Genomic DNA, 21,595 nt, shown 5'->3' with positions numbered 1-21,595 from the left:
GGTTGTGAACAATCAGAGGAGAGCAAACGGGAAGATTTTACAAGCGGTGAAATGTATCTTCTAGTCAAACAGTTTTTGTATGTCATGGGTAGAGGGGGGAGCAGATGGACAAAGTTTCTTTTGTGGAATGCATGACTTCTACAGGACAGGACATTTCTGAGTTTCCCCTCTCCAAGAAACGCAGCAAGAGCGAGAGGGTGGAGAATGCTTTTAGGGAAAGGTCATTAAGTGTGCAGCTCTGCTGGAGCCACACATTAGAGATCCAAAGACACCCGTAAGTGTGTGTGTGTGTGTGTGCGCGCACACACACATAATTTAGTGCAGTAGCTGCAGAATCATGAATATGACTGACAGGCGGAAACTCCTTGGCCAACTTTTTGAGGACACAGAAATGTGCTCTCCCATGTAACTTGCAAAGTGAAGCAAAGCACCACATATGCTTGCACACACAGAGCTTTTCCCACATTAACAAGTACTTTTGCTCCTATCCATTACCACCAGGTTTTGGAATGTTGCTGTCTATATGTCAGGGCCTGTGCTAAGTTAACTCAAAGGCAGAAACAACCCTTAGGAAATGTAAGACAAGACCTTTCTGTGACGGGTTAGATTTTTTACTTCCCCTATGATCCTCTCTTATCCCAGACAAAATAGTAGGCTGCCATAAATCACACAAGGAAGAGGGAAATCAAGGGACCAGAGGTCCCCCAACTCCTGCACCTTCGGTTCTAATGAATCCTTTTGTCCCAAGACAAAATCCTTCTCAAACCTCACCATATTAATTGGCTCCTTTTGTTCTTCCTGGCTGGAATCTATCCTTCCTCAGCAGCTTCTTGCTTGCACTGGGCAAACATTGGCAGCAATAGGATGAGGAGCTTCCCAATAATGGCATTCTTTGTTACCAACTTACTATTAGAAGGATGTAGATGAAACTGTTCACAGCATGTGACTGCTTTTGCTGCCCTACAGACAACAGCCTCTCACTTTACTTCATGGGCTCTTTATAGCATGCAGCCACAAAATGCAGGTAGCCTTTAAAAAACCCACCTCAAATCTCTATTTGTTATTGCTATTATGCTACTCAGCTGTTGTGTGTGTGTGTGTGTGTGTGTGTGTACACAAACACACCCCTCCCACACAGATCAGTTTTTGAGCATTCCCTCCCCCCCAATATTCTAAAAGTGTTTTGTTCACCCACACCAAATTACAGAACAAGACATGTCTTGGGAAGCTGCCTTTTGCCCTTCCCTGTTCAATACTATACAAAGTGAATGCTCATTGGAGAACTGAGACTTTGAAATCATGCAGCAGCACAACACCATCCAGAAAACCTTCCCTATAAACTAACAGGATCAGGGCACATATCTCATGCCTAAATTCACACCACTGCAAGGACCAAAAATTGAAGTATTCCATCAATGGGGGGGGGGAGCAGAATTTGCTTTTACAGTTCAAGTCTATTGCGCTAAGGCTAAGAATACAAGATGGGCCCTGCTGGATCAGAACAAAGGCCCATCTAGTCCTGCATTCTGTTGTCATAGAGGTCAACCAATGCCTGTGGGAAGCTTGCAAGCAAGACATGAGAGTAATACTCCTCTCTCGCTCATGTCCCCCAACAACTGGTAATCAGAGACATACTGCCTCTGACATTGGAGCTGATATATAGTCATTCTGCCTGGTAACTATTGATAGCCTTATTCCCCATAAACAGCAGTCCTGGGAGTAAGTCCCAGGCTACTCTTAAGTTCCAATTGCTCATTTTCCTTTGACTTATTACTTTGTGCTTTGTCTTTTTCACTCTGTCTTTGTAACACAACCTTAAGTTGCAGGAGGTTCTGTTCTTTCTGTTTCAACAATACTCTGTAAAAGCATCATCTATGTAAGTAGTTAAAAGCAACACATTTTGGCTAATTTTGACTCCTATCTTTTTTTCTCAGCTTAAAATAGCCGGAACGATTGCTACTGACATCTACAGGTGCCAGGTTCTCAACTAGAAGCAGTAGGTGGAGGCAGGCAGCCTACCAGTCCCCTTCACCTTCATCCCTCCAAGGCAAGGGAAGAAGGTTGGCCAAGTGAGTAACTAGTGGAAAAAAACAGGGGGAGGGATGCACAGCAGCTGCTTTCTCTTTTAGAGCCTCACTTAAAGAGACAGGCATAATTTCTGCTTTGAGCACCAAGAACCTTAGCTTCTCGGACATACCGGTACAGTCATACCTCGGTTTAAGTACGCTTTGGTTTGAGTACTATCAGTTTAAGTACTCCGCAGACCCGTCTGGAACGGATTAATCCACTTTCCATTACTTTCAATGGGAAAGTTCGCTTCAGGTTAAGTACGCTTCACGTTAAGTACAGACTTCCGGAACCAATTGTGTAGTTAAACCGAGGTACCACTGTATTTGCAGGGCACATGGAATGCTTAGACTACAGTCATGACATCTAGAAACCACTTATTTTAAATAATCACATGTGAACCACACTGGGTCTGAATAAAAGTTGTCTAAGGAAAGGGGATGCAGACTTTAGCTTTTCAACAGGATGCTCCCATTTTTCTATACCTAGCCTTGCCCCCAACTCTGCTGAAGGTCTATCATTTCCCTTCCCACATTCATCTTGGGACATCATGGTTGGCTGGGTTCCCATGCCATTTTACCTTGTGCTGCCTGGAGAGGATTGCAGTTCCTCCCATTAATTTGCAGTGCTGTAATGGGATACGTTCCACAAGGGCAGTTCCCTTCTACTTCCGTACTCTTAAAGAATGAAAAGAACAATCAGTACTGAGATTTTGCAAGTCTACTTGGAACTTGCACCCCTGTCTCTAAAACGCTTTCTGTCATGTAGACCTCCTCAATAAATGACTCCTCCTACATTCAGCTTCTGTGCTTACTCACACCATGATCATTCTTTCTGCACTGGGGCAGGGCGGGGGAGGGGGAGATCACCTAGAATATGCATGCTCATGACCTCAAATAGCTCAGAATATACAGGAGGAGGAGGAGGAGGAGGAGGAGGAGGAGGAGGAGGAGGAGGAGGAGGAGAAGAAGAAGAAGAAGAAGAAGAAGAAGAAGAAGAAGAAGAAGAAGAAGAAGAGGAGGAGGAGGAGGAGGAGGAGGAGGAGGAGGAGGAGGAGGAGGAGGAGGAGGAGGAGGAGGAGGAGGAGGAGGAGGAGGAGGAGGAGGAGTAGTTTGGATTTGATATCCTGCTTTATCACTACCCGAAGGAGTCTCAAAGCGGCTAACATTTTCTTTTCCTTTTCTCCCTCACAACACACACTCTGAGAGACTTCAAAGAAGTGTGACTAGCCCAAGGTCACCCAGCAGCTGCATGCGGAGGAGCGGAGACACAAACCCGGTTCCCCAGATTACGAGTCTACCACTCTTAACCACTATACCACACTGGCTCTCAGAGGCTAACTTTACGCCCTGCAATTACGCAGCACACCAATGACATTCCAAAACGCCACTCTGGGTGGAAATTATGCACACATTTTGTGCTGTGGTTTGAAGGGCACAAACAATGGCTTGTAACAACCAGAATTGGTGATTGCTCCCGAAAATATAATACTGGAAATCACCTTGGAATTTAACCTGCCCACAGAATACCAAATTGTTAAAAAATATAACAGACATCATGATACATGAGACAAAAGATGGGTAACAGCCACAGTTGGCGTTCACATATTTGCATATGGACTGGCATGTATACACAATGCCAGCTGCCCACCCCACCCAGTGTCCTCTTTTAGGTGGAGTTATTTCTGGCACTGTAGTAACAGTAGCAACACACAAGTCTCCTGTCTGCCCAAGGAGAAGCAACCACACTAAAAATAGGGAAATCTCTATGATTGGACATGAGGAAAGGTGGTTAAAGCTATCTGCATAGCTCTCCAGTACTTGGCTTGCCAAGACCATTGGCTCTTTCACCGACAGTGACAGATATGCACACTATATATAGGGGTTGGCACTGCAAGCCTCTAAGTGAGCAGAGGAGAGGATTTGCAAAACCTGGGTCCTGCTAGACCAAGCGTGGCTTCCATGCCAGAAAACTGGAACAAAGAGCAGAAGTGCTTGGTAGAGACTGGGTTGAAGGAGGTGTGGTTTACAGTTTTAAGCTTCAAAATTACTGATCCTGAACAGAGGTATGCACTCTTTATAGTAGCACTATGAGATCCGCTTTCAGCCCATGGCACTTTCTTAATAGTTTATTGAGAAATAGGCTCAGCGGTTTCCCTCCCCACCCCCAATCAACTGGTATATAAATTTTATGAAATAAATAAAATTAAAATAAATTGTGCTTGAGGGGATTAGGCCAGGGTGGGAAACCTCAGACTAGGAACCAAATGTGGCCCCCCAAGACTCTGTATCAGGCTACACCTGGCCCTCATGAAGTTATTGGGTGTTTTTGCCTGGCTAGAATTGTCATTGAATGCTGCTAATGCCTCTTGCTTGCCAAGATGAAGGACACAGGGTGTATGTAGACACTAGCCTACTGCATGAAGGTAAAATCTGCACATTTGTTTTGCCCACTTTTCGCTCTGGCTCCACCCAATATTCCGAAGGTTGCCCAGGTAGCCCACAGCCTGAAAAAGGCTCCCCAGCTCTGGATTAGACGTTAATCCTACCATAAGAAACATCCCTGGAATCAGTGATAAAGGAGGTTCACAATGAAAATGCTTAGTACAGTAGTAGCTGAGACGAAGTTATACAACATAATATTTTAAATACGTGTCTGGAGAAGCAGAGTTGTATTTCTACTGCACCTCTATCGAAAAGAGATCTGTAGCTCTGACAAAAGAGCCACTAATAATCACATTTCCTGCTAGAAGCAAGATACAGCGAAGTATCGGATGAAGAATTATCTTAGTGCACGGCACAAACAGTGACAAGTATTGCGACTGAGAATATACAACCTTTTTTAAAAGAACCCACTGAGTTCTGCAGTGTCTGGTTAGTCAGAAAGGAAGAGCAAATAGATTATAACAGTGTATGTCTGCTTGTGTGTGTGTGTGTGTGTGTGTGTGTGTGCGTATATATATATATATATATATATATATATATATATATATATATATATATATATATATATACGGTATATATACACACACACAGAGACATATATACATATACTGTATACATATATATATATGAAATAAAGTATATAAAGTATGGTTGATTAGATTTTTAAATTGTAAGCCACCTTGAGGACTTTTGTCAAAGCAGAATATGAATTTAAAATAATAATAAGAATAGCTCACAGTGACAAGTAGTCCACAAGTGGATTAAGGCAGACTCACTCCATACTCATGATAAAAATGTTACAATTTTTCATAGCCTTCCTCATTCTATTGCATTGTTCTCAGCATTGCATTAGAGTTTTTGCAAAAGTTGATGGGGTGTTGTTGTTTTTTGCAAGGGGGTTGTTGGCAAGGAGAAGCTTAATGGCAGTATTAGAGTGGTATGTGCAAGTTGGGGGTAGCAGATGCATATGATTAGGGCAGTATGACCCCCAATCCACAAAGGAATAATAATTCAAAGGCAACCCAAACACCATAAATTTAAGGCACATGTAAAAAACTCTATCCCAAAGAATCCTGGGAACTGTAGCTTAAGGGTTCTGGAAACTGTAGCTCTGTGAGGGAGTAAGCTACAGTTCCCAGGATTCTTTGTGGTGGGCAAGTGTGCTTTGAATGTATGGTGTGTACACAGTCAGACCCTGTTGCTTTACACTGCAATCTTTTTGCATTCTATACCTTCATATTTCTACCTATATATATGCAACCCCAATTAGAGCTGGGAGGAAAATACAAGATTCTCCAGTATATCCCAGTTACACATACCATAATCCACATGCGTGGAATTGCAACTTTTGGTAGTACGGTGGGATGCATGGAGGAGCCAGTATGCCAGAAAGAAACTCTTCCAATTTATCTCTGCTTGCAGCACGAAGATCTCACTCCCTGACGCTGGACAGTCCCCACAGACAACCACAGGGGCATGTTGCTGAACAAGAAATAGAGAGAATGGAGGAGTGGGGAATTAACAGCAGAAAGCAAAGAAGATCATAAATCCAAATGAAGTGTTGATGGAATCACAAACTACAACTGAGTGGCCTATGCATTTTACAACCTGCTGAGCTGATTTATTCTGGACTGGGCTGTCAAGCCCAGAGGTTAGGCTGTGAGACAAATGAGGAAACAAACCCATGGTGAGGAGGAGAATCTCTTCTTCCTTCAATGAGATTTGAAACGGAAAACTCCCTATAAAAAGGAAAGAGCTGCAGTGCCCCCTCAGACTGATCAATAGCCCCAAGGGCTGCATGGGCCTTATCTGGCCTGTAACTGTATAGGTCTCACATGATCAAGGGTGCAATCCTGCACAGAGTTTCCTAGGCGCAAGTCCCATTGAACACAGCACTTCTAAATGCATAAAAGGACTGAACTGCAAACTAGTGAACGGACGTCCCTCTGTGTGGTCAACTAATGCAAGGTTCCACGGAGAGAGATTCCGTACTGAAATGGAGACTTGTGAACGGTAAGCGAATTGCCCTTGTGCTCTAAAGGATAAATCATAAAAAAAAAGTCCAAATAAATGAGATTACAGCTTGGGTTGTTGTTTTGTCAGCAAGCTCTTATTCTCTGCTGCATTTTATTAGGTGAAACGGCATTTTGTAAGAGTTTTTTTCTGTTGTATATACCGTAAACTTTCTATTATTGTCATTGCTATTACCCGTGTGTCTCCGAAAATAAGACACTGTCTTATATTTATTTTTCCTCAAAAAAACACACTATGGCTTATTTTCAGGGGATGTCTTATTTTTTCCTCCTTCTCCTGCCACGGCCGGCATTGCTGTTGCGCCTATCACTATGTCTTATTTTCAGGGTATGGCTTATATTCCTTGAATGCTTAAAAATCCTGCTATGGCTTATTTTATGGCTACGTCTTATTTTTTGGAGAAACAGGGTAGATGCCCTCAGTGTGGGATGGGTGATATATAAATTGCTTAGTAAATAGTCATCCTCTGCAGGTTCATTTAAGACATACTTCCTCAATCTGTGTGCATTCTTTCTAGCAGTTATTTTAGAAAGGGAGAACATGCACTTATGCAGAGCGAGAGGTCAGCATTCTTCTTGCTTTTTATCTACACCAAATGCACAAAAATTGGGAAATTAGCACCACAATGGGCTTGCTCATATTTGCCTTCAATACTCTTTCAAGGCTAGTTAAAACTCTTTTTGCACCTATTTTGCCCTGGGCACATGAGTAGTCTGCTCTCCAAAAATAGGAGAGTATGGAGGTCCAAATAGGGCACTAAAAGTGTAAATGCTCATTAAGCACTTTTAAAAGCTCTGTAAAATTAAACCATTACAAAGTCTTGTGACTAACAGATTTGTGGTGACCCCCCCACAAAAAAACCACCTTTCATGGTGTAAAGTCTATCTAACACATGAAGTGTTATCCTCAGATAGCCCGTGCAGAGAAAAATACAGTGGACAGTGGAATCAAATGACTATGAAACACAAGAAGTACAGTGTGACACACTTATTTTAGTGGAGGCACTGAAAAGATTTTGGACAGGCCATCCTACTTCTAAATATGCTGTTATGGTTTCCTAATGTTCCCTAGCAAAGAATAAAAATATAAAGCCCACCAACGGCCATTTAAAAACTCCCTTTTAACTCTCCCTTCCTCGACCCCATTTCCCATGCAGAATACAGTATGTTTGGAATGAAAGGTGCGGCTGAATTAGATTGGGGAAAGATCTGATCAGACAGCACTGGAGGGAGGTCTGCAGAGTCCCCCCAGGCTCTGCTTTTTGCATAAGCCAAGTTGAATTCTGTAATAGCAACTCCCTCACCTGCACAGCTGTGCTAACCAAGTGAGATTCCTGAGGTGAATGTGTGCTGCACAGAAGGGAAATTGTTCAGTTCCCTTATGGAGCTAAGAGGTGGTGCTGAAGGGTGGGTGAGGGGAACAGATCTCCTTACTGACTTCTGTGTAGTAGCAGACATAAGGACTCTGCGCCTGGCTGAAAAGGACAGGAGGGCTTTTATGTTACAGGCAAGAAAGGGCACCAACACCCATTCAAATTAAGTAATGAAAATAGTGGCAATTCAAAATCCATTAGGAGCTTTGCACTTTGTTCCCTTTCCCCTGTCAGTAAAAAACAACAACCCTACTCTTAGTACTCCACATTTCTAGCTCTTGCCAGGATTAATTACAGTAGTCTGTGCATCAAGACAACTTTGAGTCCACAAGGTCAGAATCAGAGCATCACTCAGCAGTTTGCACAAGCATTACAGAAAATCCAGGCGGAAACCTTAAAAAAACACCCATGTCGCCCAATTCCAGAGCAGAGGCCTTGCCTTCTTAAAGGAAAGGGTTTTGCCACCAATTTTGACCACTTCCCCCACTTCAGCTCTTGTGGAATAATAGGGGGATCAGAATGTCTTCAACATCTCTCTCTCCCAGGGTCAATCCAGCTCTTACGCTCCTTTCTTCTTGCCATCCCTTTTATTTCAAAGTTCAATAAACAGGAAGAAAGGGGAAAGGGTCTTGACAAATCCCATCAAGGCTCAGGAAAAACCAAGCCTGCCTCCAGCTGACATACCAGGCCCTGCACTAATGAGAGGTATGGAGGCACCTAAGAAGGAGACACAACAGCAAAGAGAAGGAGAAATGAATTATTCACATTGCATGCAGTGGACAGCTGCACACATCACACACTTTCCACACCTAAAAGGGACAAGCACCAAATCCTTGCAGGTCCCCATGCTTGACCAGGGCTTCTACATCTTACATCCCAAGAGAGGCAACCCAGAGGCCAACAGCTGCATCCAGTCAAGAATGGAATTTGCAGCTGAAAGGCTTTTGTGCAAGGGTTCCACAATAGCCAGGCCAGTACAGGGAAGGGTCAGAGTTAACTCTTTGATCACCACAGCCTCAGAGGGCAAAAAAGAAAGGAACAGCCTGTAGTTGCCCTTCTTTCTAAAATGGCACATATGTTATGCATATTCAATCTGATCACTAATCACAGCGGGGCCCCTAGTATTATTCAAGCAAAAAGAATATGTGTTCCTAGAACTGAGAGCTCCAGCAAGCAGTGAAAAAGCTCATCCTCATCCTATCTCTATAGCCTAACACCAAATACAGTCGTACCTTGGCTCCTGAATGCCTTGCAAGTTGAATGTTTTGGCTCCTGAAGGCCACAAACCCAGGAGTGAGTGTTCTGGTTTGCGAACGTTCTTTGGAACCCGAACGTCCAACGGGGCTTCCTTCAGCCAATTGGAAGCCACACCTTGGTTTCTGAATGTTTTGGAAATCGAACAGACTTCCGGAACGGATGCCGTTCGACTTCCAAGGTACCACTGTAACCTTTTTTTATCCTGTATGAGAATGAAAAACCAACCTTGACAATACACACCACGGTGGTTGGGGTGCAAAGGAGACCAACAAAGTGGACGAACTGCTGCAAGGGTTCTTGTCCATCTATGGATAGTGAAGAGTAGACATGGTCCCACAGTCACCAGGATAAATGAGCTCCAGATGAAGTGTCCATGTCCATTGTTCAAGAGCACCTGAAACAGCACAGAGAGGCTGAACAAGGGTCAAAGTACAGATGATATGTATACCTCCCCTTTTTACCTTCTCCCAGCCCCTTAAGGGGCTACCTGTTACTTCAGTGTAGAAGATTACCTAAACTCAAATTATTTGGTACCCAGAGCTGCACCTCAGTTGTATTTATACAACTATTTCTATACTGCCATACCATAAAGCAGGACAGTGCTCATAATAAAAAGACAATTAAAAAATACAATATTTTATCACAATAGGAAGCTGCCATCAGAAAAATAAATAAAACATTTGCCACTCAGGACTGATTCACATGAACCCTTTTACTCAGTTTATCTAGGGAATTGTGTTAATTTTGGTACAGGGGAGTCCCAGCTTTCCAGCAGGTGGAAATGTTGACTGAAAATACTGCTCTTATGGACAACAGAGGTTTAAGCAACCTCACTGTAAGAACAAGGGTATACCCATATTTTACGGTATTATGTTTCAGAGAGAAACTAATCAAACTTGTAGCACATTAAAAGACAGAAAACGAACATTGCTGTGATGGCTCACACTGGTTTTACAACTACACTGTAAAATTACACTACTGGCAGAATGGGATAGGATGCCCATATTTTGGATTCCTCCCTTGAAGAGCCAGCTGCCAAGGGAGTGAATGTCAATGGGAGACTTGTCAGCGTAACAGTGCAATCCTATTTCTACTCAGAAGTGAGTCTCATTGTCCTGATTACAGGTAGGTAGCCGTGTTGGTCTGCCGTAGTCGAAACAAAATATAAAAAAAATCCTTCCAGTAGCATCTTAGAGACCAACTAAGTTTGTCATTGGTATGAGCTTTCATGTGCATGCACACTTTTTCAGAATGGGCCTTACACCCAAAGGCCCACTGAAGACAACAGAACTTATTTCTAATGTATTGTATAGGATATGCTGCAAGTATCTTGCCCTGTAGCAGATATGTGAAATTTAACCATCAAACCTGAGCCCTGGGCTCATTAGATATAATTTTGACAGGGAAAGGTATTACCTTTGATTTCTTAGTGGGAATTAGTTTTGCATGCAGTTTGAAAAGAATTCGTGCTATTATGAATTTTAGAATTCCAAGGACAGCAAGGTCAGGCTCTGAAAGGAGTTCTTCCTTTGACCCAGCAGCTTACACATCTTGGGTAATTTGTATTTTTCTGAATTGTCATGTAGAAAGGGTGGCAACTCTCAGGTAGGCTTGTAGGTCATATGTTATTTTGTCATTTTAGCAGAAATCCAGTATCTCTAAACCTTTCTTGGTAGTCACCTGAAGGCTCTTCTTCTAAGCTTTTGTACTACATTAAAATAGCAAGAGTTCTGCAACGTTTCTGAAATGTCTTGACAGAGCTCACAAGGAACGTTATTGCCATTGCAAGATTATACTTTGAATTGGAAAGCCAGTGCACTCTCTCTCTCAAATGTGGTTGCTAATAAGTGTCCCGCTGTTATCGTTTCAAGTGGCAGGTAAGTGTGCCCTTTTGTGAATAGCCTTACTCATTGCTTTGGTGTTTAACTTTGTTGTGTGTGATAGCAAATGTGGCAAGAAATGCACAGGATTAAAATAAACAGTACTGAGACAACCAGGCGGAGCATGAAAAGAAGTGTGATTGATGCCACCGCACACACATTTTTAGGCTGCCAGAAGCTGCCTAAAATAAAAACAAACCAAATGTTTCTAGCCCCATACGCATGGTGCTGATAACATCAAGGTTGTAGGTTCAATCCCCATATGGGACAGCTGCCTATTCCTGCATTGCAGGGGGTTGCACTGACTAGATCAGGGGTGTCAAACTCAAATTCATCGGGGGCCGCATCAGCAGTTTGGTCACCCTCAAAGGGCCGGTTGTGTCTGTAGGACTATGTGTCCACTCTTTATTATCATAAATTATTGTCACTGCATTCAATTATTACTGTTTTTTGTAATAATGTAAGCTCATTCCCGCCCCCATGCGGATCACATTCCTGCATCGTGGCGCGTGTGTGGGAGGGGATGTAAACGAGGGAAATTTGAACAAAAGGTGGGGATCGACGGCTTCCGGGGGGGGGGGGCTCAACTAAACCTTCGGCAGGAAGGAGAAAGCCACTGCTGGGATTAAAAACCTGCAGATGGAAAGAGGGCTTCCCTCTCCCGCCCTGCGCACACCCAAACCCCGCTAGGCAGGATGCCACACGCTGCAACCCACCCCATGCTTTGGAGAGGGGCAGGAACATGTGGTGCAGCGCCAACTCCCTGCTTTGCTTTTGCATCCTCCCTCCTCAGCGCCAGAGTCCCTTCCCCTCGCGCTGAGGGAGGGCAGCGGATTTCCCGAGGAGGAAGGCAGCGGCAGCCCCAGCAGACGTGCATCTTCGCCTCAGAGCTGCTCTTCCCCCCACCCGCGCTGTTGTCGTCTTCGCCGCCGCCTCTCCCTACCGGGACTGCAGGCAGAGGAAGCTTGAAAACCTTCCCCCCCCAAAAAATCCCCTCCCACCTACTCAAACCGCGAGGCGACTCCATCTTCTGGAGCCCTACATCACGAGGGGCTGAGAGGAGGCGGCGGCAGAGCGGGAAGAGCAGGAACCCGTGCCGTCGCCGCCGCCTCCCTCCTGGCCGCCCCCCGGGGAGCAGCTCCGCCGGAACTGAGAAGCCAAAGGGCGGCTCGGGGTGAGGGGCAGAGCAAAAGCCAGGCACCCTCCCGAGTGTCTATGAGGAGAAAACGGGGGAAGAGGGAAGAGAAACCCGGCTCCATCAAGAGAGCGGCTGTTGCGCTTCGCCTACTTCCCCCTCAGGCTCACTCTGCGTCCCTTTCGCCCGCTTGCTCGCCCACCTCCTGGATGCAGCCGAGGAGAGGAAGGGAAGCGGCAGGCGGCGGCTCCCCAGTGCCGCCTCACTCGCTCTCGGAGACAACAGCAAAGCCCGCCAAAAAAAAATCCAGCGCTGCTCCGTCCCGGCACCAACTTTGCCGGCGGCGCCTGTAGGGCTTTCCTACCTCCTCGGCGGGCTTCCTCCTCCTCCTCCTGCATCTCACTTCCCCGTCTGGCCGCTGTGCCACCGCCTCCCTCAGCCTCATTCGAAATTGAAATTCCCTGGCCAACGCCGTCAGCGCGGCTCCAGCGCCCTGGCCTCCGCCTGCATTCCCGCCCCCGGTTTTGACCCTCGGCCAATCACAGGCTCCAGAACTACTGTCAGCGGCTACTGGCGGCGGCAGCTACGCGGGCCACATGATGAGGTCTGGCGGGCCGGATTAGGCCCCCGGGCCTTGTGTTTGACACCCGTGGACTAGATGATTCTCAGGGTCCCTTCCAACTCTACAATTCTATGATTCTATGTCCACAGATGCACCCGGCAGCACTGTGGGAAATTGCTGCTCTAAAACACTCAATGTTTTGCTGAGGCATGGTAAATGCAAAGGAAAATAATGAAGAGAAAATATTTACAAGAGGCACAAAACAGTATGTTAGTAAGCCATCCTTCTTCACCAGCTTCCACATGCACAGCGTTACCAGAGAATTCTTTGTCTTCAAGCTGAAATCTCTGCCTAGCAGGAAGATTTAATTCTTGTTCTCAGAACAGGTTTGTCAAGCACAGTGCATATTCCCACTTGCAGAAGTTATTAAGCATTTATACAAGCTCAAATTATAACATTTGCTGCAAATGCTGCCAATACCAACAGGAATTTACTTGCTAAGGCATCACAGTCGGTCCAAGCGGGGTAGACACAGAAGAACAGGGAACAGACATTTTGTGAGGAAAATTGCATCTATGACAATTACTTTTAATAAACAATTTCCACCATGACAATTACTTTTAATAAACAGTCATATTCTAGCTAGAAAGCTTTCAGTGGGAGGATTACCCTTGAGTATGTTTAGAATCAATACCACCCCAATAATTATTTTCTAAAAACATGGATGTAGGATTTAAAAACGGAATTCTTTACATCAGTTTCTTGGACTCTATGAACTATTTGCTTAGCATTTTAGCTATTACATGCAGAAAAACCCACAGCCTGACTAAATAGCCACTTTCCTGTTAGGCTGCTGGGTAAGAGAAGATGACACAACCTGCCAGGGCTTGAACAACTAAGTGTGCTCTTTGGAAAAATCAAACAATTGCACCATTCACCTGGAAACTGCAGGAACAGCAAAACCTTGCGGTAAACTTGTGTGTTTTGGCATTTTAGGTTTAGAAAAGCTCTAACCCCATAGCTGGATTGCTCAAGTTGGAATGCAAGCTCAGCAGCAGTACAGGAAAGAAACCCAATATAAAAGGTGATGCCTTTGGGAAGTATTGGAAGCAGCATCACGCAATAAAAGTGTTAAAGGAATCAGTGGAACACAAATTTTACAGAGGCATTTCACAACACACAGCATGCAATATAGTCTAGTAAAAATAAGGCTGAAATAAAATAAATCATTTTTAGGATAACATTTAAGCTAGTAGAAGTAGCAACATTAATAGCTGCAATGTCGTGTGATGCAAAATGAGGCTATTCTCTGTCACAAGTTGCTACTGGAAGTGCCTGAAAATACTAGAAACAGTTGAAAACTTACAGGCACTGAGGCTGCAGTACAGTATCTCAATTTCTATAGGGTCAAATGAGTCCCCTTATTTGATTTATTTTTATTCTATATCTTCTCTTCTTCCTAAAGGAGGTAATGATTTTAAAATATTTAACAGGAGCATTTGTACCTTTAGTACAACACTCATGAAGAAAAACCTCTCTAATGCTTTTAACCCAAATACGTACTGTAAATTCCCTTCACTATACCAGCATCGACATACAATCCTACCTTGGTTCTCGAACGGAATCCGTTCCAGAAGTCCATTCGACTTCCGAAAACGTTCGAAAACCAAGGTGTGGCTTTCAATTGGCTGCAGGAGCTTCCTGCATTCAAACAGAAGCCATGGAAGCTGTGTCGGGTGTTTGGGTTCCAAATAACATTTGCAAACCGGAACACTCACTTCTGGGTTTGCGGTGTTCGGGAGCCAAAACGTTCGAGTCACAAGGCGTTCAAGAACCAAGGTACGACTGTATGTTGTTGTTTAACAGTCATTATCATAACCTTCTATCACATAGTCACACCCAGCCCAGCACTCTGTTTGGGTTCAAGTCGTGCTCAAGCAAGGTGCCTCAGGCCAATAGGAGCCAATATGGGTAAAAATGAATTAGGAAATGAGGTGTGCTTTATAGTATGTTGTGCCCAAGCCAGTTGTCAGGCTGGACACAATTCTATGCTTGCCCTGTGGATCGCTGACCTGAGGTCCAAAGCACACTGAGGTACACACCTCAATTCCTTATGATTTTTTATACATTGGACGTTATTGGTATGAGGCATCATGCTTGACAGTGTATTGTCACTTCCTGCGAGTGCGGCTTTCTCCTGATTGAAGTGCAGAGTGTTTGAGGACCGGGACATTCACAGGGAAACCAAAGTGCTTGTTTACAAAGTTATTGTAACCTTACTATATGCTTGTGAAACATGGACCACTTATGAACGCCATCTCCAACTGCTCGAAAGATTCCATCAACGGTATCTCCAAAAAATTTTACACATCACTTGGGAAGACAGGCGAACTAATATCAGTGTACTAGAAGAAGCAAATATCACCAGTGTTGAAGCAATGATTCTTCAACATCAACTTCGTTGGACTGGTCATGGGATGCCTGATGATTGTCTTCCAAAGCAACTACTTTATTCCGAACTTAAAAATGGAAAGCGTAATGCTGGTGGTCAACAAAAGAGGTTTAAAGACTGTCTCAAGGCAAATCTTTAAAAATGTAGTATAAACACTGACAACTGGGAAACACTGGCCTGTGAGCGCTCCAGTTGGAGAACAGCCTTTACCAAAGGTGTCATGGGCTTTGAAGAAACTCGATCTCAGGACGCAAGGGAGAAACGTGCTAAGAGGAAGGCACGTTTGGCAAATCCACACCATGATCAACTCCCGCCTGGAAACCAATGTCCCCACTGTGGAAGCACGTGTGGATCCAGAATTGGCCTCCACAGTCACTTACGGACCCATTGTTAAAATCGTGTTTATGGAAGACAATCTTACTTGGCTATGAGTAATCGCCAAAGAACAACTTCCTGTCTAGATCAAGATGGAGACCACTTCTTTCAGAGCTCTGAAAGAGGTCTCTGCAACCAGATGGGGTCTCTTTGAGGAACCACAGGAGGATAGCCTACAGTGCCTGGGGTGATTCCCTCCTCCCCACCCTATAATGAAGTCAGCCTGACAACTAGGAATAGGGGAGGCAGGAGAAGCCTTTTTGCATTGATCTAAACACAGCAATTTACAATATTTTTCTTCATATGGTAGCCCAATTGTTGCGGCAAAATACAATACTGTACAGGTAGGCTAGAATTTACATGTATTTTTTTGCTATCTTTACTGGACTCACATTATAATTGTCTGATCTCAGCCATTATCAGCTAGAATCAACAGAACATAAAATAATATTGTAAAGCCATAAGAATTTTATTTAGCCTAAATGAAAATCCAGGGTCTACACTGCTTTGCACTTTTTTTGTAGATCACTAGTGATAACACTTTCTATTTGGAGAACCTTGCAATAATGCCAACTGGCTTAGGTTGCCATGAAGCATGAGTCAGGGCTGAATTGGCAAGCACTGTCCTTCAGTGAATCCCCTAATAGTTACAGCAAATGAGTCTCTCACCAAACTCAAGCCTAGAAGGCTAGGGCTAGTACAATTCTTGCACAATTCTTGCACTGCTGTCTGTCTGTTCCTTGAATTTTAAGCTCTGGGACCTGTTTTATCTTTTGCAAGGAGCCTATATCAACAATTGCCAATGCATTATTAGTGATAAGATAATCTATCACAGATATATGGGCATGGATCCCGAGACCCCTAAATGAAAGGAAGTTGACAAAGAGAACTTTCATTTCCCTACTCACCCCAGCACCCTATCCAATGGGGGAGAGGAGACAATCAGACAGCTTGAACAAGCAGTTTCACTTGAAGCTGCATTTGAGGCTGCCTCAAAATGCTAATGTTAGAAGGCACATTTGCAGGAGGGGGCAGGTAGGTGGAAGGGGGTGTTTAACCCAATTCATGGCTGCCAACTTTCCCTTGAAAACGTCTTCCAGGGTTTTACTCCTTTCCACTCAGCATAGAGAAGAGCATTTGGAAGGAGAATCTGTCGGCATGGAAATTATTAACCCAGTGCTCCCCAGCCTGGTGCCTTCACCATGGACTATAACTCCCATCAGCCACAGCCCAGCCACCAAAGCTGTGCTGGCTGGGGATCAATGGGAGTTGCAGTCCAAAACGGCTGAAGGACACCAGGTTAGGGAAGGCAGGGTTAAGCACTACTGTCCTCCCTTCTCTGCTACAAACCCACCTCTCAACCCAGTTGTGGGATTGCCTTGGCAAATAAGGGGTTGGGAAGAGGCTTTTGTGAAGGTTCTGCCTCTAGGGAAAAATACTTATTTCAAGAGCTTAGAGAAATCCTTTGTTATACCATCAGCATTTGCAGTGGGGTTGACCTTTTTTGAAATAAAGAGGAGCGGATGCTTAATTTAAACAGCTCTGCACAATGGACCAAACATTACAAGTATTGTAAAAGGAAATGCAACTCTCAGATCAAGCCCTCCAACAAGTTCCTTGTAACAGCCCCTTTCAGAAAGAGATAACTCCAGCTGAAGCACAAGTTGCTAGCAGTAAAGCAAGCTGCACTAAGGGTAACACAACAACAACAACAACAACAACAACAACAACAACAACAACAACAACAACAACAACACAAACTGTACTGAAGGGTAGAAAATTAAAGGGAGCTGCAGAGCCCCTCCTGGCCTTGGGGTGCCTTCTGTGATGCAAAGATGAATGCAGAATCTCAGGTCCCCTGCACTGAGACCACCCTTCAGGAAATTTTTGAAGACTGGCAAAAGGCTTTCCAAGGACTTTCAGCTTTCATTACCAGGCTAAACATTAACAGTAACACACTTGGATGATTACAGGTAGGTAGCCGTGTTGGTCTGGATCGAAGTAAAATAAAAAAAATTCCTTCAGTAGCACCTTAAAGACCAACTAAGTTTTTATTTTGGTATGAGCTTTCGTGTGCATGCACACTTCTTCAGATACAGTGAAATGGAAGTTTCCAGGCACTTATGTAGAGAAGGGGTGGGGAGGGGTGGGGATGGGGAGGGGGGATCACTCAGAAGGGTGGTGGAAATGGGTGATTGACTGACTGATAGCTGTTGATGACCGCAAACGACTGCAAATGGTTTTGCATGAAAAAGCAAGGGTTGAGATGGCTGAAGATCGCTTATCATGTATAATGAGATAAGAATCCGATAGATGTATAATGAGATATCGGATTCTTATCTCATTATACATGATAAGCGATCTTCAGCCATCTCAACCCTTGCTTTTTCATGCAAAACCATTTGCAGTCGTTTGCGGTCATCAACAGCTATCAGTCAGTCAATCACCCATTTCCACCACCCTTCTGAGTGATCCCCCCTCCCCATCCCCACCCCTCCCCACCCCTTCTCTACATAAGTGCCTGGAAACTTCCATTTCACTGTATCTGAAGAAGTGTGCATGCACACGAAAGCTCATACCAAAATAAAAACTTAGTTGGTCTTTAAGGTGCTACTGAAGGAATTTTTTTTATTACACTTGGATGAGTAGCTTAGAGTGGTATGGAATATGCTGGGAGTGTTGAGGTGCAACTCAGCTTGCACTGTGGGCTGGTGTATCTGCATGAGAAAGGGGAGAAAGAGAGGAACCTCCAAACATCCTAGACTGTCCTTGTGCTCATCTTCCTTCAGGGCTAGATGGATACTCTTAGGTAGGGTTGCCATATTTTGAAGAGCAAAAAAGAGGACACAATGACGACTCTCATTTTAAATACCCCTATAGTATGTAGGCTATAGAAGCTGTGATATATTGCTGAGGGGGGCCGGAGAAGAGAAGAGGAAAGCAAGTCTTTAACCACCAGTTATATCTGTATCTCATCCAGAAAGTATAGCCAGAGACATTTTTGCAAATTTAAAAAATCCACCCGGACAGAATTTTTACCTCTGAAAAAGAGGACATGTCCTGGAAAAAGAGGACACATGGCAACCCCAGTTGGTTGCTGACCTTACTTCTTATTTCCTCCTTTACTTCTTCATGCTTTCCTCTTGACACATTTTCCCAGCAGACATAATTTGGATCTCTCTTCTCTTGAGACGCAGGAGCAAGCATGGCTCATCACATCTCAACCTTAGGAAAGATTCCCATTCTATTTGGCTATCGATATGTATTTCCAGTAATAAATATTCACTTAGTTTTCTTAAACCCAGAGTCTCCATGTGATTACCTCCAGGGAAAGTGTGCTCCTCCAACAAGGATTCTGCTTCAGTTCAGATTCTGTTGGCATTTAACTCCAAATGCTAAGAAAAGATACCTCAGAACAGGTGCCAAAAGCAAAGAGACCGGAATCTACAGTCCTTTGCAGCCTCAACACTCCCAAGAACACATTTCAATTAAAGCATTAATAAGACTAGTAAGGAGGCTGCTTCTCTACTTCCTCTGCTCTCTGCTTTTGGAGTTCTCTGCAGGCCCCACTGGAATATTTTCCAGCTCCAGCAAACAAAGAGAGTCTCTAAAAAGCTGCGCCTTATGCCTTTCATCTTCTGCCAAGTTCAGATAACATTTTAAGGTTATACTGGCTTTAAGTCCTATGTTTCCATCAAACAGAATGGTGACAGGAAAAAAAAATTAATGTAAGAACAGAGTGTAACTGAAGTCAGGGACACTGTTCGTTCTGTTCATTCATTAAACTTAAAGTGCAAGAGCAGAAATGTGGTTCATAGGGATAAGAAGCACTGAATACATTTTCCATATTTATCCAAACTCAATGTCGTCATTATCACATATTATTTAGTTCCACTCCAATCTGCATTCAGGCCAGGCCATGGGACAGAGTTGACCATGGGTGACCTTCACAGAGAGAGGAACAAGGAGAGTGCAACCTTGTTCCTGCTTCTTGACCTCGCAAGCCAAGAGACTGAAGCAAGAGGGTACAGCACTGGAAGAGTGCTTTTTCAGCCCCCTGGTGGTTATGCTACGGGGTGCTGCAGAGCACTATTCTATCTCTGGTGCTATTTAATACCGGTAGCTACACAAACCCTCTGGGGGGCGATCATTAGGAGTTTGGGAGCTAGATGCTTTCAGTATGCTAACTACACTCAGTTTCATTTCTCCGTAACATCTGAATGAAGCTGTGTGGGCCCTGGGCTGGAGGCCTAGATGGAGTGGTGAGATGGAGGAAGGAAAATAAGCTGAGTTTGAATCCTGGCAGGACAGAGGCACTATGGGTTAGTGGCTCCTGCATCCAAGAAATTGGTCAACTGCTTGCCCTGGACAGTTTTGCACGGTCCCCGAAGGAACAGTTTTCAGTTTGGGGGTGTTTCTTGATCCAGCTCTGTCACTGGAGGCCCAGGGTAGCCTCAGTGGCTAGAAAACCCTTTTACCAGTTGTAACCTTCTGACAGCCACATTCATTCCTGGACCAGAGAACTTGACCACAGTAGTTCAGGCACTGGTAACTTCAAGTTTGGATTACTGCAGTGCACTCTATGTGGGGCTTCCCTTGTGCTTGATCTGGAAAACACTTAGTAGTTTGGACCTTTTTACTTGCCTTACCCCATATATGCCCATTCAACCACTTCAGTTTGTGAAACTGGTACTGTACTACATAATAGTCGCTTATAAGAAATCAGTATTTTAGTGTGGCAGCATCTACACTTTGGAACTCCCAACTTATTGACGTCAGGCAAGCATTGTTTAGACAAGACATATAAACATCAAGACACAGACACACGGGTGGAGCCAGGATTTTTGTTGGATGGGCAGGCCTTTTGTGGGGGGGGGGAGGTAGATAATCTTAAGATACCTCCTTTTGACTGTTTTTAATAATTTTAAGATGGCATCATAGAACTGTAGTGTTTGAAGTGACCCCAGGAGTCATTCCCCTTCAATGCAGGAATCCTGCCCACAACCATGCCAGGGTGGGCTTGAACCACCAACCTTCTGGTTAACACAGGCAGACGCACTGAGCCACAGAGATCAGGTTTTAGTATGTATTTCTATAAACTGCTTAGAGGTTTTCCTGCAATCAAGCGGTATATAAATCCTGTTAAATATATTATCAAAATTGGGAGGTGCTACATGCGTTTTTAAAATCACTCTGGGACTCACACCATATTTGCAACCTGAATGGATAATATTCGTAGGATATGAAAGCCCCCAAAAAGTGATTCCCAAGCCAATGGGATCTAGGAGTCTTGACATGAGTCAACACTGTGATGCAGCAGCTAAAAAACCCAATGCAATTCTGGGCTGCATCAATAGGAGTATAGCATCTAGATCAAGGGAAGTAATAGTACCACTGTATTCCACTCTGGTCAGACCTCACCTGGAGTACTGTGTCCAGTTCTGGGCACCACAGTTCAAGAAGGATACTGAAAAGCTGGAACGTGTCCAGAGGAGGGCAACCAAAATGGTCAAAGGCCTGGAAACAATGCCTTATGAGGAACGGCTTAGGAAGCTGGGCATGTTTAGCCTGGAGAAGAGAAGGTTAAGGGGTGATATGATAGCCATGTTCAAATATATGAAAGGATGTCATATGGAGGAGGGAGAAAGGTTGTTTTCTGCTGCTCCAGAGAAGCGGACACGGAGCAATGGATTCAAACTACAAGAAAGAAGATTCCACCTAAACATTAGGAAGAACTTCCTGACAGTAAGAGCTGTTCAGCAGTGGAATTTGCTACCAAGGAGTATGGTGGGGTCTCCTTCTTTGGAGGTCTTTAAGGGGAGGCTTGACGGCCATGTGTCAGAAATGCTTTGATGGTGTTTCCTGCTTGGCAGGGGGTTGGACTGGATGGCCCTTGTGGTCTCTTCCAACTCTGTGATTTTACTAAATTATATTTTAAATTATATTTTACTAACTGGAATTTATAAATTAAATTATATTTTACTAACTGGAATGATTGTAGCTTTGGTATTGAAAAA

The 21,595-nt window shown here is 44.2% G+C and overlaps 1 protein-coding gene across 7 annotated transcripts in view; it reads right to left on the bottom strand.

Moving 5' to 3' along the window:
• Nucleotides 1-21,595, bottom strand: part of LARGE2 (LARGE xylosyl- and glucuronyltransferase 2) — a 50,953-nt gene that overhangs the window by 25,277 nt on the left and 4,081 nt on the right. Inside the window, exon 2 of one of the 7 annotated variants that reach the window (XM_088669288.1) lies at nucleotides 9,415-9,568. The exons of 2 other annotated variants lie outside the window; for them this stretch is intronic. The gene's annotated coding sequence lies outside the window, so the exon portion shown is untranslated. Of the gene's footprint in view, nucleotides 1-2,647; nucleotides 2,745-5,830; nucleotides 5,970-9,399; nucleotides 9,569-21,595 lie in introns of those variants that run through there. 4 more of the 7 variants (XM_060274590.2, XM_088669246.1, XM_088669261.1 and 1 more) reach the window with 4 other exon arrangements.

Source organism: Zootoca vivipara, chromosome 1 (genome assembly GCF_965207765.1).
Source record: "Zootoca vivipara chromosome 1, rZooViv2.hap1.1, whole genome shotgun sequence".
Classification (NCBI taxonomy): Eukaryota; Metazoa; Chordata; class Lepidosauria; order Squamata; family Lacertidae; genus Zootoca; species Zootoca vivipara.
Note: the sequence above shows the minus strand (reverse complement) of the source record. Positions and strands in the feature narration are given on the sequence as shown.